We start from the raw sequence: 17,830 nt of genomic DNA, 5'->3' as shown, positions 1-17,830 counted from the left end.
GATTTTACAAGAAGTTTGTTAGTGGACTGTCAGAACAGCTGTGTGAGGACAAATCAACCATGACTGCGTTTGATATGAAACATAAAAACTTGGTTAGGATTCTTGACCTTAATTTTTTTCTTTTGGGAAAGGTGATACTGGTAACACCTTTGTCTTACAGAGGCTTCTGCTTTCCTTGAGTATTGCAGCTTGCTTTTTCCTTGAATCCACGGAGCTGAGTCTCCCAAAACAGCCTTATAGCTTTCCTTTTCTGTTGAGAAAAACCTCTGAAAAGATTCCTCTTCTCTGAATCTGTTAACAACGATATGATTTTTTTTCTTCTTTTGTTTATTAATATGGAGAATTACTTTGTTTTTCCTAACATTAGACCAACCTTTGATAACTTATATGTTACTGGACTCAGTTTGCTAATATTTTAAGAATTTTGCACTAATATTCATGAAGGATATCAGCCTATAATTTTTTTTTTTTATAGGCTGTGCTCTTTTTTGGATTTTAGTATCAAGGTTATACTAGTCTCAAGATGAGTCAGAGAGGGTATCTTCTTTAACTGTTCTTTGGAATACATCATGGAAAATTATTTTTCTTGCACATTTGACAGAATTCATCTGTTAAAGCCATCCAGGCCTAGAATTTCTTTAGAGGAGGATTTTTTGATTCCTGATTGATTTTTTTTTTTTAAGATTATAATACTATTCATATTTTTATTTCTTCTTGAATCATATTTGGTAAGTTATTTTTTTCTAGGAATTTAACATGTTTTGTTACAATTTTGCTTGTAATATTTTCTTATCTTTGGAATCTAATTTGGAGCAGTTTTCAAAGTATGTTCTGTAGACCTTTGTGGGGTCCCTGTGACTGGGTAGTCTGGGAGGTTAAAACTATTTTCCTAATACCGATTTTTTTGTATTTTTTCACTTTGTTGACATTTGCAGTGATGCTGCAAAAGCAGTGGTGGATAAAACTGCTAACACCTTAGCACATATTAAGGCAGTGGTGCCAAAGTGAGCAATTATATTCTTCATTGCCATGTATTCGTAGTTTGTTGTTGTTGTTTTTTTAATCCAGTTTCATTTAAGAATGTCTTTGATGAAGCAGTAAAAATATTAATTTCATTTCATTTTGCCTTCGAGTACACATCTTTTTAATATTATGTGTGATGAAAGGGGAAGAATTCATAAAGCACTTCTACTCCATACTGAAGCAAGATAGTCGTCTTCAGAAGAAGTTCCTGTTCAGTTGAGTTTTGAACTTAACTACCTACTTTTTTCCGTAACACCCCTTTTGTTCTTGAAAGAACAGAATAGGAAAACTTCAGTTATTCGAACTTATGTATTTGACGTTTATTTTTCTCAAAAATGAACTTAAGTGAGCCTAACACTTCAAGAAAAATAGCTGTATTTGTAGCCAATGGTTAAAAAAACAATCAAGCTTTCAAATGGAATTTGCAAGTATGGAAAACTTGTATCTAACACCGTGAGCTTGACAGCTTCCCGATACTTAAAGACCTTCTGGTGAGATGGGTAATGATATTAAAGAGTGTGATTTTTTTTTTTCGCCTTGATGTTGTATTCTGACTTGTGTCAAAAATCTGCAAACCAGTTATTTTCCAAATGACCAATGTATGATGATACGAAGTCACATATGGGTAAAAGATCCATTAAAAGTGCAAGATAAACCAGTGGATTTTAATGTAACAGAGTGTGAAAAGTTCACTTATATGGTTTTAGAAACCACGTTGTAATTAACCTTTAAGAAGGTTATTTGTTGAGTTTAGGTATAATATCAAAAATATCAACAGTTATGTGATTTTTAAAACAGTTATTAAAATATTCTTTTTTCTGATTATATATCTGTGTGAAGCTAGATTTTCTTTATATGCTTATATACCTTAACCAAAACAGCATATCACAGAATCAGTCATAAGAATCCACCTGTCTTCTCTAAAGCTAGACATTAAAAATATTTGCAAAAGTATAAAATAATGTCACTTTCCCTACTAAATTTCTAGGAAAATAGGTTTTTTTCAAGTTATTTTTTCATAAAATATTTTTGTTAATGTGTAATAGGCTTATTCTTTTAAATAAACTAATATTTTAAACATTTTCATATTTAATTTCTAATTTGGTAAATATTAATAGATATAACACAGCTAAACAAAACCTCTTTTTGAAAAATCCTCAATTTTTAGAACTGTAAAGGGTCCACAGACCAAAAAGCTGGTGAACTGCTTGATGACCTACAGAAAACGTAATGATGTTTCTTTTTTATTTCTGATATTTTACATTTGTCTCTCTTTCCTTAAAAAAAACGAAAACGAAAGAAGATGGCATGCCCCAATTGTGTATTTAAAAAAAATTGTCTCCCTTACATTTTTCAGATTGTTTTTCAAAACATCTGTAAAAAGTGATGATAAATACATCTACCATCGTGTTGATTAATTTAAAAATATCATAGGCCTACTCCGGTCTCTGCATGAATTTATTTCTATATTTTGTTATGCAAATCCCTACAAAATAACATATAAATTTCTTTTAAAAACTAAGGCCCTCTTGGGACTTCGCTGGTGGTGCAGTGGTTAACCCACCTTCCAGTGCAGGGAACACGGGTTCAAGCCCTGGTCCGGGAACATCCCACATGCCGCAGAGCAACTAAGCCCGTGCGCCACAACTACTGAGCCTGTGCTCTAGAGCTTGCGAGCCACAACTGCTAAGCCTGTGTGCCACAACTACTGAAGCCCGTGCGCCCCGAGCCTGTGCTCCGCAACAAGAGAAGACACTGCAATGAGAAGCCCACGCACCGCAACGAAGAGCAGCCCCCTCTTGCCACAACTAGAGAAAGCCCGCACGCAGCAATGAAGACCCGATGCAGACAAAAATAAATTAAATAATTAATAAAAAAACTAAGGCCCTCTTAGAAACAATGACAGCCCAATAAGGAGCACACCTGATGCCCAGATTTTGGTTTCTAATACAGTTCTCCAGTGAAGGGAACCAGGGTTTCTTGGAGAAATGGCTGATTCTATGACTGGGGCAAGAAATATATAAGATCAGGCTGGGGACTTCCCTGGCAGTCCAATGGTTAAGACTCTGTGCTTCCAATGTGGGGGGCGTGAGTTCAATCCCTAGTTGGGGAACTAAGATCCCACATGCTGCTTGGCCAAAAAAAGAAAAAATCCGTTGGAGCATCTTGTAGTGCCAAAAAGTAAGAAGGTGCTTCAACAAACAAACCCACGGTAATGGGAATATGACAAAGGGCTGAAAGAGCCCTCAGTGGCCAAAGTTGGAATAATTTGAGCAAGAAAATAAATTAAGTATAAAGTAGTATTGGATTATAATCTAAAGTATAAAGTAAATATCCTTGGTTCCATACTAATATAAATAAATGATTGAATAAAGAAGTGGAGAAGGGAAAATCTGTGCAGAAGACCTCTAAATAATTTAGGTTGATCATTTATCTTCAACAGGGTAGAAAATAACTCCCCACTCCTTAAGTGTGGGCTAATGACTTTCAAAGAGTACACTAATGAAAGGATCTTGGGAGAAGTAATTTTACAGTGGAGAAACTTGGCAAACACTACCTCAGCCAGGTGATCAGGATCAATGTCAATAGTGATAAGTCATAGTGATAGGATACTTCCAGGAATATGTTGTGATGAAATGGTACTTTATCTCTGTGTTCTTCCTCCCCTAAACCCCATAACTCTTATCTCATCATGAGAAAAACATTAGACAAATCCCAGTAGAGGGCCCTTCTACAAAATACTTGACCAGTATTCCCCAAGACTGTCAAGGTCTTGCCATAAAGCCTACCCTCAGTGTGACATTCTACAAGTGGGAGGGAACTCAAAAACCAGAGCCTGGCCCTGAGGAGTGAAGGTTTCAAATCCAACATCAGGCATCCCAGCTTTTAAGAGATACATTGGAGAGATGAGCCCCGAAAACATCTAACTTGGAAAACCAAGAGGGCTCGTGTCCTGAGACCCACAAGACTGTAGCAGTCTGAGAAACTGCTGTTAAAGAGCTTGTGCACTTGGGCTCACCTACTTCAGGAGCCAACTCAGAGGCAGCTGACTTGTGCCCAGACTTGCTTATATTAAAGCGCTGGCCTGAGAGGCAGGTATCTAATTTAATGCACACATCTAGGAGCCTGCTGGAACGTTCTCTGGGGACAGGCTGGCAGGTGCCATCTTCATGCTCTCCCTTTGTTGTGCTCTAGAGCACCAGTATTTCCCAGAAAGGAGCTTTCACATGCTGGTGCCTCGATTGTTGTGGCCACTGCCTTGGGGATTCCTCTTGATCACCTGGCTCTAGAGGACAGGGGAGCTTGTGTCCCTGGTCCCATGAGACTGTAATAATGTGTCTCCCAGAAACCCCTGTCTGTTACTCAAATTCTTGTAGCTGCTGCCAGGGGACACCTCTACATTATGTGGCTCTGGTGGCCAGTGGGGCTTATGTTCATGAGTCTCACAGGACTGTAACCAACGGAGAAAGAGTTCTTAAACAGTTCCAGGGCACAGCAAGAATTCAGAGCATAGCAAGAGGCAGCAGACCCAGGAGCTCATCAGTCTTTCTGTGAAGGAGACCTATTAGCTAGTCATCATGACTGTGGCCTGAAGGGTGGGTTTCTAATTAAACACGCATCTTGGGACTGGCTGTAATCCTTTCCAGACACCTCGGAGGGTGGATACTACCTTTGAGCTCATCCTCTGCCATACTCCAGAGCACCCGTGTCTCTTGGAGGAGAGCTTTACACGTGTCTGGTGCCCTGGTTTTCACAGCTGCTGCCCAGAGGACACCTTTTGATCACCTGGCTCTGGTAGCTGGGGGCTGGGATGGGGAGGCTTTCATTCCTGGGTCCCACAGGACTGTGGTATTAGTATTAGGAAGGATGGTTTTTGGCAGGCTACCACTCCCAGAGCACTGCACAAACAGTGGATTGAGGCACATACACACCCCCTCCCTGACCCTGGCTTTCTGTGAAGGAAGCCTCTTGTCCTGGAGCTTTGGCCTGAGGGGCAGGCTTCAGATTTGGCACACATTTAGTGGCCTGTGGAGTGGCCTATGGCCTGTACTCTCAAGGAACGTATGCTGTAGTTGCCATCTTTGTGCTCTTCCTCTGCCTTGCTCCAGCTCACTAGTATCACTGAGAAAAGAGCATCTACCCTCTCCTGGAGCCTGGATTTCTGCAACTGTAGCCCAGCAGACGCCTCCAGATCGCCTGGCTTTGGTGGCCAGCAGGTCTTATGCTTGTAGTCCCACAGGATTGCATATGTATTCATACTTTTAAAAGCTGATGCCCAAGTTCCTGACTTCAAGTCAGCCTGAGTCTAGGTGCTGAGATCCTCCCCTTTGGGATGTTGACAGGTCTTGGTACATCTTCTACTACTGGGAGCTATTAAAAATATGATAGGCTTCTTAGAGAAGCACAAAGGTTTGAGGGACAACCAAGAGCCGAGGCACAGTTGAACAACAAGTTTCATCTCCTACACAGGACCATTCCTTCAAGACTGGGAGAAGTGGTTATTTCATGTGCTGTACAGAAACCAACACAGAGTCAAGCAAAATGAAGAAACAGAGGAATTTGTTCTAAATGGAAGAATAAGATAAAACCTCAGGAAAAAAACCTTAATGAAATGAAGATAAGTAATTTACCTGATAAATTATTCAGGGTAATGATTATAAAGTTGCTTACTGACTTGGGGAGAAGAATGAATGAACACAGTGAGAACTTAAAGAGATGGAAAATATAAGAAAGTACCAAATAGAAGTCACAGAGCTGAAGAATACAATAATCAAACTGAAAAATACACTAGAGGGATTCAACAGCAGACTAGATGAAGTAGAAGAAAGGATTAACTAAAAAACAAGGCACCCAGTCAGAGCAGCAAAAAGAAAAAAAGAATGAAAAAAAGTGAGGATGACTTAAGGGATTGATGAGACAACATCAGATGGACTAATATTCACATCATAGGGCTCACAGAAGGAGAAGAGAGAGAAAGGGGCAGAAGTCTTATTTGAAGAAACAATGGCTGTAAACTTCCCTAACCTGGAGAAGGAAACAGACATCCAGATCTAGGATGCTCGAAGAATTATAAAAAAAAAAACAAACCCAAGGAGACAGACCCTAAGACACATTATAATTAAAATGTCAAAAAGTTAAAGAGAGGGAATTCCCTGGCAGTCCAGTGGCTAGGACTCCACACTTCCCCTGCAGGGGGCATGGCGTTTGATCCCTGTTCGGGGTACTAAGATCCCCCATGCTGCAAGGCGTGACCAAAAAAAAAAAAGAGACTCTTAAAAACAGGAGGAGAAAAACAACTTGTATGCAGGGGAACCCCAATAAGACTACCAACAGATTTTTCAGCATAAACTTTGCAGGCCAGAAGGGAGTGGCATATATTCAAAGTGCTGAAAGAAAAAAAAAAAATCTCCCAACCAAGAATACTCTACCCAGTTATCATTCAGAAGTAAAGGAGAGATACAGAGTTTTCCAGATAAGCAAAAGCTAAAGGAGTTCATCATCATTAAACCAGCCTTACAAGAAATGTTAAAGGACTTCTTTAAGCTGAAAAGGGGCACCAATTAGTAGCAAAAAAAGAAAGAATGAAAGAAAGGTAAACATATAGTAGAGGTAGTAGATTAATCATTCACAAAGGTAGTGTAAAGTTTAAAAGACAAAAGTAATAAAAATAACTATGATTACAATAATTAAGGGATATATAAGGTAACAAGATGTTAAATGTGACATCAAAAGCATAAAATGTGGTGGGGATAATAATACTGAGCTTTACAATGGGATCAAATTTAACCATCTTAAAGTTGATTGTTAAAGATATAAGTTGTTATATGTAAGCCTCATGTTAACCACAAACCAAAAATCTGTGGTAAATACTCAAGAAAAAGAGAAAGAAATAAGTATACCACTAAAGAAAGTCACCCAACCACAAAGGAACAGAGCAATAGAAGAAAGGAATAGAGAGGAACCACAAAAATAGCTGGAAAACAATGAACAAAATGGCATTAAATCACATTTATCAAGAATTACTTTAAATGGACTAAATTCTCCAATCAAAAGACACACAGTGGCTGGAACAAGACCCCTCTCTCTATATGCTGCCTACAAGAGATTCACTTTAGGTGTAAGGACATACTCACTTTCGCTGAAAGTGAAAGGATGGAAAAAGACATTCCATGCAAATGGAAACCAAAAGAAAGCTGTAGTAGCTCTACTTATATCAGACAAATAGACTTTAAAACAAAAGACTAATAAGAGACAAAAAGGGAAAAGGACGTTTCATAATCATAAAGGGGTCAATCCAACAAGAATAGTAACATTTGTAAATATTTATGCACCCAACATAGGAGCACCTAAATATATAAAGCTAATATTAACAAACCTAAAGGGAGAAGTAGACAACAATACAATGATAGTTGGAAACTTTAATATCCCACTGAAACCAGTGGATAGATCATCCAAACAGAAAATCAGTAAGGAAACATCAGCCTTAAAATACATATTAGACCAGATGAACTTAAATGTTATTTATAGAACACTCTATCCAGAAGCTATGAAGTACACATTCTTCTCAAATGCATATGGAATATTTTTCAAGATAGATCATATGTTAGGTCACAAACTAGTCTTAATAAATTTAAGAGGATTGAAATACTAAGCATCTTTTCTGACCCCAGTGGTATGAAACTGGAAATTAATTACACTAAGAAAACTGGAAAAATCACAGATATGTGGGGATTAAGCAGCATGCTACTGAACAACCAATGGGTGAAAGAAGAAATCAAAAGAAAAGTCAAAAATACCTTGAGACATGAAAATGTAACATACCAACATTTATGGGATGTAACAAAAGCAGTTCTAAGAGGGAAGTTTGTAGTGATAAATGCCTACTTCAAGAAGTGAGAAAAGTCTCAAACAACCTAACTTCACACCTCAAGGAACTAGGAAAAGAAGAACAAATGAAGCCTAAAGTTAAAAGGGAGGAAATAACAAAGGTTAGAGCAGAGATAAATTAGAGACTAAAGAGACAATAGAAAAGATCCATGAAACCAAGAGCTGGTTCTTTGAAAAGATAAAGAAAATTTACAAACCTGTAGTTAGACTCACCAAGAAAAAAAGAGAGGACTCAAAAAAATAAAATCAGAAATGAAACAGGAGATGTTACAACTGATAACTACAGTAATACAAAGGATCATAAGAGACTACTTTGAATAATTATCACCAACAAATTAGACGACTTAAAAGAAATGGATAAATCCTTAGAAACATACCGTTTGCCAAGATTGAATCATGATGACATAGAAAATCTGAACAGACTGATTACGAGTAAGGAGATTAAATCAGTAATCAAAAACTTCCCAACAGACAAAAGTTTAGGACCAGACAGCTTCACTAGTGAATTCTACCAAACAGTCAAAGAAGAATTAATACTAATCCCTCTCAAACTCTTCCATACTCATTTTATGAGGCTAGCATTAGCCTGATACCAAAACCAGACAAGGATGCCTCAAGAAAAGAAAATTACAGGCTAGTATTCCCAATGAAAATAGATGTAAAAATCCTGAACAAAATATTAGCAAACCAAAGTCAACAACATACAGACCATGATCAAGTGAGATTTATTTCAGGGATGCAAGGATGGCTCAACATCTGCAAATCAGTCAGTATGATACACCACATCAACAAAATGAAGGATAAAAATCATATGATCATCTCAATAGATGCGGGAAAAGCATTTGACAATATTTAACATTCATTTAGGATAAAAACTATCAAAGCAGGTATAGTGGGAACATACCTCAACATAATAAATGCCATATATGACAAGCCCACAGCTAACATCATACTCAACCATGGAAAGTTGAAAGCTTTTCCTCTGAGATCAAGAATAAGATGAGGATGTCCATTCTTACTACTTTTATTGAACATAGTATTAGAAGTCTTTTCCAGAGCAGTTAGGGAAGAAAAAGAAATAAAAGCATCCTAATTGGAAAGGAAGAAGTAAAACTGTCACTATTTGCAGATGACATGATATTATATTTAGAAAACCCATAAGACTCCATCAGACTGTTAGTAAAACAACAAAAATAGAATTCAGTAAAGTTGCAAAATATGGAATCAATACATACAAATCATTGTGTTTCTGTACACTAGTAATGAACTATCAAAAAGAGATAAAACAGTCCTATTTACAATTGCATAAAAAAGAATAAAATACCTAGGAATAAATTTAACCATGGAGATAAAATACCTGTATATTGAAAATTACAAGAGATTAATGAAAGAAACTGAAGATGACACAAATAAATGGGACATTTAGTGCTCATAGATTGGAAGAATTAATATTGTTAAAATGTTCATATTATCCAGTATACATGTTCAGTGCAATTCCTATCAAAATTCCAATGGCATTTTTTCACAGTAATAGAACAAACAATTCTAAGATTTCTATGGAACCATAAAAAACCCCGAATAGCCAAAGCAATTTTGAGAAAGAAGAACAAAGCTGGAGGCATCATGTGCCCTTGTCTAAAACTACATTATAAAGCTATAGTAATTAAGACAGTGTGATATTGGCATAAAAACAGACACACAGATCAATGAATGGAATGGAATACAGAGCCCAGAAATAAACCCACACATATATGGTCAATTATTTTACAACAAAGGAGCCAAGAATATACAATGGGGAAAGGACAGTCTCTTCAATAAATGGTGTTGGGAAAATTGGACAACCACATACAAAAGAAGGAAACTGGATCGCTATCTTATGCCATGCTTGAGAAGTAACTAAAAATGGATTAAAGACTTGAACATAAGACCTGAAAGCATTAAAACTCCTAGAAGAAAACATAGATGGGAATCTCCCTGACGTAGGTCTTGGTGATGATTTTTTGAGTCTGATACTGAAAGCAAAAGCAACAAAAACAAAAATAAGTGGGATTACATCAAACTAAAAACTTCTGCATAACAAAGGAAGCCGTCAACAAAAAGAAAAGACAACCTACTGAGTGGGAGAAAATATTTGCAAATCATGTATCTGATAAGGGGTTAATATCCAAAATATATGAAGAACTCATGTAATTCCATAGCAAAAAAAAATCTGATTAAAAAATTGGCATAAAATCTGAATAGACATTTTTCCAAGGAAGACATACAGGTGGCCAACAGGTATATGAAAAGATTCTCTACATCATTAATCATCAGGGAAATGCAAATTAAAACCACAGTGAGATATCACCTCATACCTGTTAGAATGACTCTTATGAATAAGACTAGAAATAAATAATGTTGGTGAGGATGTGGAGGAAAGGGGACCCTTGTGCAGTGTTGGTGGGAATGTAAATTGTTGTAGCCACTATGGAAAACAGTATGGAGGGTCCTTAAATTAAAACTAGAACTACCATATGATCCAGCAGTTTCACTTTGGGGTATTTATCTGAAGAAAATAAAAACACTAGCTCAAAAAGGTATACTCACCCCCACCCCCCATGTTCATTGCAGCATTATTTGTAATAGCCAAGGTATGGAAACAATGTAAGTGTCCATCGATGGATGAGTGGTTAAAGAATAAGTGGTATTTATATACAATGGAATATTATTCAGCCACAAAAAAGAAGGAAATCTTGACATTTGTAACATGGATTGACCTGAGGGCATTATGCTAAGTAAAATAAGGCAGTAACAGACACATCAGTAAAAGATCTTTCTTATATGTGGAATCTAAAAACAAACAAACCAATCACCCCCCCGCCCCCCACCTCATAGTTAGAACAGAGTAGTGGTTGCTAGAGGAAGGGGGTGGGGGATGGGAGAAATGGATGAACTGTTTTTGTTCTTTTTAGTATAAATAGATTGAATTTTTTAAAAAGGAAAAACATTAGACAAATGCTATTAAAGGGACATTCAACAAAATACTTGACCAGAATTCCCCAAGACTGTTGGGGTCATCAAAAACAAGGAAAACCTGAGAAACTGTATAGCCAAGAGGAGCCTACAAAGGATATGATGATTAAATATAATGTGGTATCTTGAGTAGGATCCTGAAACAAAAAGACATTATGTAAAAACTAAGGAAATTTAAATAAAGTATGGACTTCAGTTAATAATACTATGTTTATATTAGTTTATTACTTGTAACAGAGGTTTTGTACTAATGTAAAATGTTAATAGATAACACTGGGTGTGGGGTATATGGGAACCCTACTATCTTCTCAGTTTTTCTCTGAAATTGTTCTAAAAAATAAAGTTTATTTTTATTTTTATTTTTTAACATCTTTATTGGAGTAAAACTGCTTTACAGTGGTGTGTTAGTTTCTGCTGTATAACAAAGTGAGTCAGCTATACGTATACCTATATGCCCATATCCCCACCCTTTTGCATCTCCCTCCCACACTCCCTATCCCACCCCTCTAGGTGGTCGCAAAGCACCGAGCTGATCTCCCTGTGCTATGCGAGCTGATCTCCCTGTGCTATGCGGCTGCTTCCCACTAGCTAGCTATTTTACATTTGGTAGTGTACATATGTCAGTGCCACTCTCTCACTTCGTCCCAGCTTACCCTTCCCCCTCCCCATGTCCTCAAGTCCATTCTCTACGTCTGCATCTTTATTCCTGTCTTGCCGCTAGGTTCTTCAGAACCTTTTTTTAGATTCCATATATATGCGTTAGCATACGGTATTTATTTTTCTCTTTCCGACTTACTTCACTCTGTATGATAGACTCTGGGTCCATCCACCTCACTACAAATAACTCAATTTCGTTTCATTTGTGGCTGAGTAATATTCCATTGTATATATGTGCCACATCTTCTTTATCCATTCATCTGTCGATAGACACTTAGGTTGCTTCCATGTCCTGGCTATTGTAAATAGTGCTGCAATGAACATTGTGATACATGACTGTTTTTGAATTACAGTTTTCTCAGGGTATATGCCCAGTAGTGGGATTGCTGGGTCATACAGTAGTTCTATATTTTTTAAGGAACCTCCATACTGTTCCCCATAGTGGCTGTATCAATTTACATTCCCACCAACAGTGCAAGAGGGTTCCCTTTTCTCCACACCCTCTCCAGCATTTATTGCTTGTAGATTTTTTGATGATGGCCATTCTGACCTGTGTGAGGTGATACCTCATTGTAGTTTTGATTTGCATTTCTCTAATGATTACTGATGTTGAGTATCTTTTCTTGTGTTTGTTGGCAATCTGTGTATCTTCTTTGGAGAAATGTCTCTTTAGGTCTTCTGCCCATTTTTGGATTGGCTTGCTTGTTTTTTTTGATATTGAGCTGCATGAGCTGCTTGTATATTTTGGAGATTAATCCTTTGTCAGTTGCTTCATTTGCAAATATTTTCTCCCATTCTGAGGGTTGTCTTTTCATCTTGTTTATGGTTTCCTTTGCCGTGCAAAAGCTTTGAAGTTTCATTAGGTCCCATTTGTTTATTTTTGTTTTTATTTCTGTTACTCTACGAGGTGGGTCAGAAAAGATCTTGCTGTGGTTTATGTCAAAGAGTGTTTTTCCTATGTTTTCCTCTAAAAGTTTTATAATGTCTGGTCTTACATTTAAGTCTCTAATCCATTTGGAGTTTATTTTTGTGTATGGTGTTAGGTAGTGTTCTAATTTCATTCTTTTACATGTAGCTGTCCAGTTTTCCCAGCACCACTTATTGAAGAGTCTGTCTTTTGTCGACTGTATGTTTTTGCCTCCTTTGTCGTAAATTAGGTGCCCATATGTGCATGGGTTTACCTCTGGACATTCTGCCCTGTACTATTGATCTATATTTCTCTTTTTGTGCCAGTACCATGCTGTCTTGATTACTGTAGCTTTGTGGTATAGTTTGAAGTCAGGGAGCCTGATTCCTCCAACTCAGTTTTTCTTTCTCAAGGTTGCTTTGGCTATTCGTGGTCTTTTGTGTTTCCATACGAATTGTAAGATTTTTTGTTCTAATTCTGTGAAGAATGCCATTGGTAGTTTGATGAGGATTGCATTGAATCTGTAGATTGCTTTGGGTAGTATAGTCATTTTCACAATACTGATTCTTCCAATCCAAGAACATGGTATATTTCTCCATCTGTTTATGTCATGTTTGATTTCTTTCAGCAGTGTTTTATAGTTTTCTGAGTACAAGTCTTTCGCCTCCTTAGGCAGGTTTATTCCTAGGTATTTTATTCTTTTTGTTGCAGTGGTAAATGGGAGTGTTTCCTTAATTTCTCTTTCTGATTTTTCATTGTTGGTGTACACGAATGCCAGAGATTTCTGTGCATTAATTTTGTATCCTGCACCACCTTACCAAATTCATTGATCAGTTCTAGTAGTTTTCTGGTGGCATCTTTAGGATTTTCTATGTATAGTGTCATGTCATCGGCAAATAGTGACAGTTTTACTTCTTCTTTTCCAATTTGTATTCATTTTATTTCTTTTTCTTCTCTGATTGCTGTGGCTAGGATTTCCAAAACTGTGTTGAATAAGAGTGGCGAGAGTGGACATCCTTGTCTTGTTCCTGATCCTAGTGGAAATGCTTTCAGTTTTTCACCATAGAATATATGGGTTTGTCATATATGGCCTTTATTATGTTGAGGAAGGTTCCCTCTATGCCCACTTTCTGGAGAGTTTTTATCATAAATGGGTGCTGAATTTTGTTAAAAGCTTTTTCTGCATCTATTGAGATGATCATATGGTTTTTATTCCTTAATTTGTTATTGTGGTGTATCATATTGTTTGATTTGCGTATATTGAAGAATCCTTGCATCCCTGGGATAAATGGTGTATGATCCTTTAAATGTGTTGTTGGATTCCATTTGCTAGTATTTTGTTAAGGATTTTTGCATCTATGTTCATCAGTGATATTGGTCTATAATTTTCTTTTTTTGTGATATCTTTTTCTGGCTTTGGTATCAGGGTGATGGTGGCTTTGTAAATGAATTTGGGAGTGTTTCTCCCTCTGCAATTTTTTGGAAGAGTTTGAGAAGGATCGGTGTTAGCTCTTCTCTAAATGTTTGATAGAATTTGCCTGTGAAGCCATCTGGTCCTGGACTTTTGTTTGTTGGAAGACTTTAAATTATGGTTTCAATTTCATTACTTCTGATATGTCTGTTTATATTTTCTAATTCTTCCTGGTTCAGTCTTGGAAAATTGTACCTTTCCAAGAATTTGTCCATTTCTTCATGGTTGTCCATTTTATTGGCGTATAGTTGTTTGTAGTAGTCTCTTATAATCCTTTGTATTTCTGCAGTGTCAGTTGTGATTTCTCCTCTTTCATTTCTAATTTTATTGATTTGCGTCCTCTCCCTTTTTTTCTTGATGAGTGTGGCTAAGGGTTTATCAATTTTGTTTATCTTCTCAAAGAACCAGCTTTTAGTTCTATTGATCTTTGGTATTGTTTTCTTCGTTTCTGTTTCGTTTATTTCTGCTCTGATCTTTATGATTTCTTTCCTCCTACTGACTTTGGGTTTTCTTTGTTCTTCTTTCTCTAGTTGTTTTAAGTGTAGGGTTAAATTCTTTATTTGAGATTTTTCTTGTTTCTTGAGGTGAGATTGAATTGCTATAAACTTCTCTCTTAGAACTGCTTTTGCTGCGTCCCATAGGTTTCGGGTCGTCGTGTTTTCGTTGTCATTTGTTTTTATGTATTTTTTTATTTCTTCTTCCCCCAGTCTGCAGTCTGGGAGCACCCCTCCTGCCTGCCTCTCCTGATCTCCCGGCCTCCCTCCTGTGCCCCCAGGACCAGTGCAGGGGTCGCGGGGGGCCTTGGAGGGAAGGGAACTGGCCTGGGAGCTCTGCAGGCTCCCTGTGTCCAAATGGGTGGGGCAGTCACCCTCTGCTCCTCTCCTGCTCCTCCCAGAGGACCCCTCTCCTATTCTCCCCTCGGCCTCCTTCCTATGCCCCGAAGGACCCATGCAACCTGGAGGGGGCTTTGGAGGGCAGGGAACCGGCCTGGGAGCTCAGCAGGCTTCCTGAGCCCAAGTGGGTGGGGCAAGCACCCTCTATTCCTCTCCCACTCCTCCTGGATGGCCCCTCCTGTCTGCCACTCCTGATCTCCCTGGCCTCCCTCCTATGCCCCCAGGACCCATGCAGCCTGGATGGGGCTTTGGAGTTGGGGGAACCGGCTTGGGAGCTCAGTAGGCTCCCCAGCCCCAGTGGGCCATGCGATCGCCCTCCGCTCCTCTTCTGCTCTTTCTGGAGAGTCCCTCCCCACTGCCTCTCCTGATCTCCCCCACCTCAGGGACACTGATCTTGCCTGGCCTCCACTTCTCCTCCACCCTCAGTCCCCCAGCGTCCTACCAGTTTACTCTGGGGTTCCTCCCATCTCCTTGGGTGTTAGAGTCCTCCACCAGCGGCCTGCAGGCGCCCTAGTTGTGGGGAGATGCTAACTCTGCATCTTCCCACACTGCCATCTTTCTTAACACTTTTTTTTTTCTTAACACATTTTTAATAATTTAAATAGAGATGTTGATTTCAAATAAGTATTTTTTTTTCTATTTTTCTATTTTCAGAACAATTTTGCCTTGGACACTTGAATGATTATTTGGTTATCTTTTTTATTACTAAAGCAAGTGTCACCGGGGCCATATAATAGGAAAACAGCATTTATTGCCTCCAATCCAGATATTTTCTTGGCTGGCAACGGGGAGGGGTAATATGTTATGAATACTTTCCCTTACTAACAGTCATACTTAGTTTTGACAAATAAACATTATTTTGTAGCAATTTAATTAAAGTGAAAAATGTGTATGGTAGCAAACCCAATTTTAAACAGTTTCAGCCTTATCAATAGGAGGAATTTAAAGCCTTACTTTTTTAGCTTTATTTTTGGCTTATTTATAGATGAAGGGAAAAAAAAATGAGCTCTTTATTCTTTGAATTTTTAGACAGATTTTTGGATGAAATAGTGTAAAGAAAGAAAATATTTGGAGAAACTAATATGTTGTTAATAGCTAAACCATTATTTCAGTAGCCTGTGATTTTCCAAACTTGTGTTTTCCACTTATGTAACCGCATTCCTCTTTTAGCTGAAATAACTCCCAGGTAACTAAATCATAGAAATGTCAAATAATTAGACCAAAGATGTTGGTTTTGGAATTGCACACAGCAGGTAGTTCAAGTGATAGTCAAAGACAATACTAGTTAATATTAGGAACCTTTTAAGGTTAAAAATTAATAACTTAGGGAGGCGCTTAGGATCAGAAACTCAATATAAACAGTAGTCTTGGTCCTAGAGTATTCTCCTTCAAGTAGGCCCATACCAAGACTGCAGGAACTTCAAGGAGTGACCTAGCTTGGGGGAATTGATACAGCTTGGATAGTGACTTTTAGGCAATTGACTTGCTCAGATAGACTCTTTAGGCATCACATCTATAATAGCTACAATCTAGATGGCAGTCTTTGAACCTATGTAGGATGAAAAGGAAGACAGCTGATGCCTCGTAAATCTTGTGAGTATACTTTCCCACTTTGACAGCCACATGATAGCATTGCTTCTCAGAGAAATCTTCTGGTATTATATGCTAAATTCAAAGCATTTTTCCTGAAATAGCTGTCAGTGTTTACGCAAATCTTAAGTGATAATTTTAAGCTCCATTTTAAAGGATGAAGGTAGTCAAAATGTACAAACTTTCAGTTAGAAGATAAGTACTAGGGATGTAATGTGCAATGTGATAAATATAATTAACACTGCTGAATGTCATACGTGAAAGTTAAGAGAGTAAATCCTAAGAGTTCTCATTTCAAGGAGAAAAAAATTTTTTTTTCTTTTATTTGTATCTGTGAGAAGGTGGATGTTCACTAAATTTATTGTGGTAATCATTTCATGATATAAATCAAATCATTATGCCATATATTTTAAACTTATACATGCTGCAGTCATTTATATCTCAAGAAAACTGGTGGAAAAAAGACAAAAAAACTATTAAGTAATGTATTAACTAGTGGAAATACGAGATTATTTATTTGTAGTTTTATTGATATGTTTTAATATTGTAGAAATTCAGGGGCAAAATGTATCAGTATGTATGTTGCTAATTTGAAACATTATCCAGTAATATGGTATTTATTCATTCAGCTAAAACTATTTGAGCATTTAACACATGTATGGCACTCTCTAGACATTTGGGGATACAGCAGTGAAGACAACATAGAGTTTATAGTTTGTTCTGGCTTTGGCGTAGAGACAGGAATCAAAGAATAAATTAATATATAGCATGCCAGCTGGTAATAAGTCATTTGGAGAATAACATAGCAGTGTAGAGGAAAAGGGGTTACCATTGTGGGGTAAAAGTTTATGTGTTTTCTGTAGAGTGCTCAGGGAAGTCCTCTAAAAATTGATTTGTGAGCAAAGACTTGCAACAACTGAGGGAGCAAGCTATGTGGGTATTTGGCAGAAGAGTTTTCCAGATGGAACAACGATTGCAGAGGCCTTGAGGTAGCAGCGTACTTAGTGTATGCAGAAACAGCCAGGGGGCCAGTGTGGCTGGAGCCGAGTGTGAAGTACCTGTGATCACCACTGGAGCCCGAAGGGCAGAAAACGATAACAAAGTATTTAGGACCTTGTAGGCCAGCCATTAAAAAGTCTTTAATTTTTACTTTCAGGGGAATAGGGGGAGCCATGCAAGATTTTGTCAGGAAAAATTATAAATGACTTTGAAATGGGCAAAAAATGACGAGTGAGTTTCCTGTCTTGCTCATTCATTGGGTTTATCTCTGTCTCATTTTCCTTCCTTTATCTTGTCTATGTATTTTACTTAGAATTATTTGAATACGGTTTTTAAAATTTTATAGAACCATTACTTTATATTTCTAAGTATTTAAAAGCTTTTTTTCTT

At 37.6% G+C, this 17,830-nt stretch overlaps 1 protein-coding gene across 12 annotated transcripts in view; it reads left to right on the top strand.

Moving 5' to 3' along the window:
- FRS2 (fibroblast growth factor receptor substrate 2) overlaps positions 1-17,830 on the top strand; it is a 117,408-nt gene that overhangs the window by 62,518 nt on the left and 37,060 nt on the right. The gene's annotated exons all lie outside the window — the stretch shown is intronic.

Source organism: Balaenoptera physalus (assembly GCF_965194825.1).
Source record: "Balaenoptera physalus genome assembly, chromosome: 13".
In the NCBI taxonomy this organism is placed as follows: Eukaryota; Metazoa; Chordata; class Mammalia; order Artiodactyla; family Balaenopteridae; genus Balaenoptera; species Balaenoptera physalus.
The sequence above is the reverse complement of the archived record's forward strand: the minus strand, read 5'-3'. Positions and strand labels throughout refer to the sequence as shown.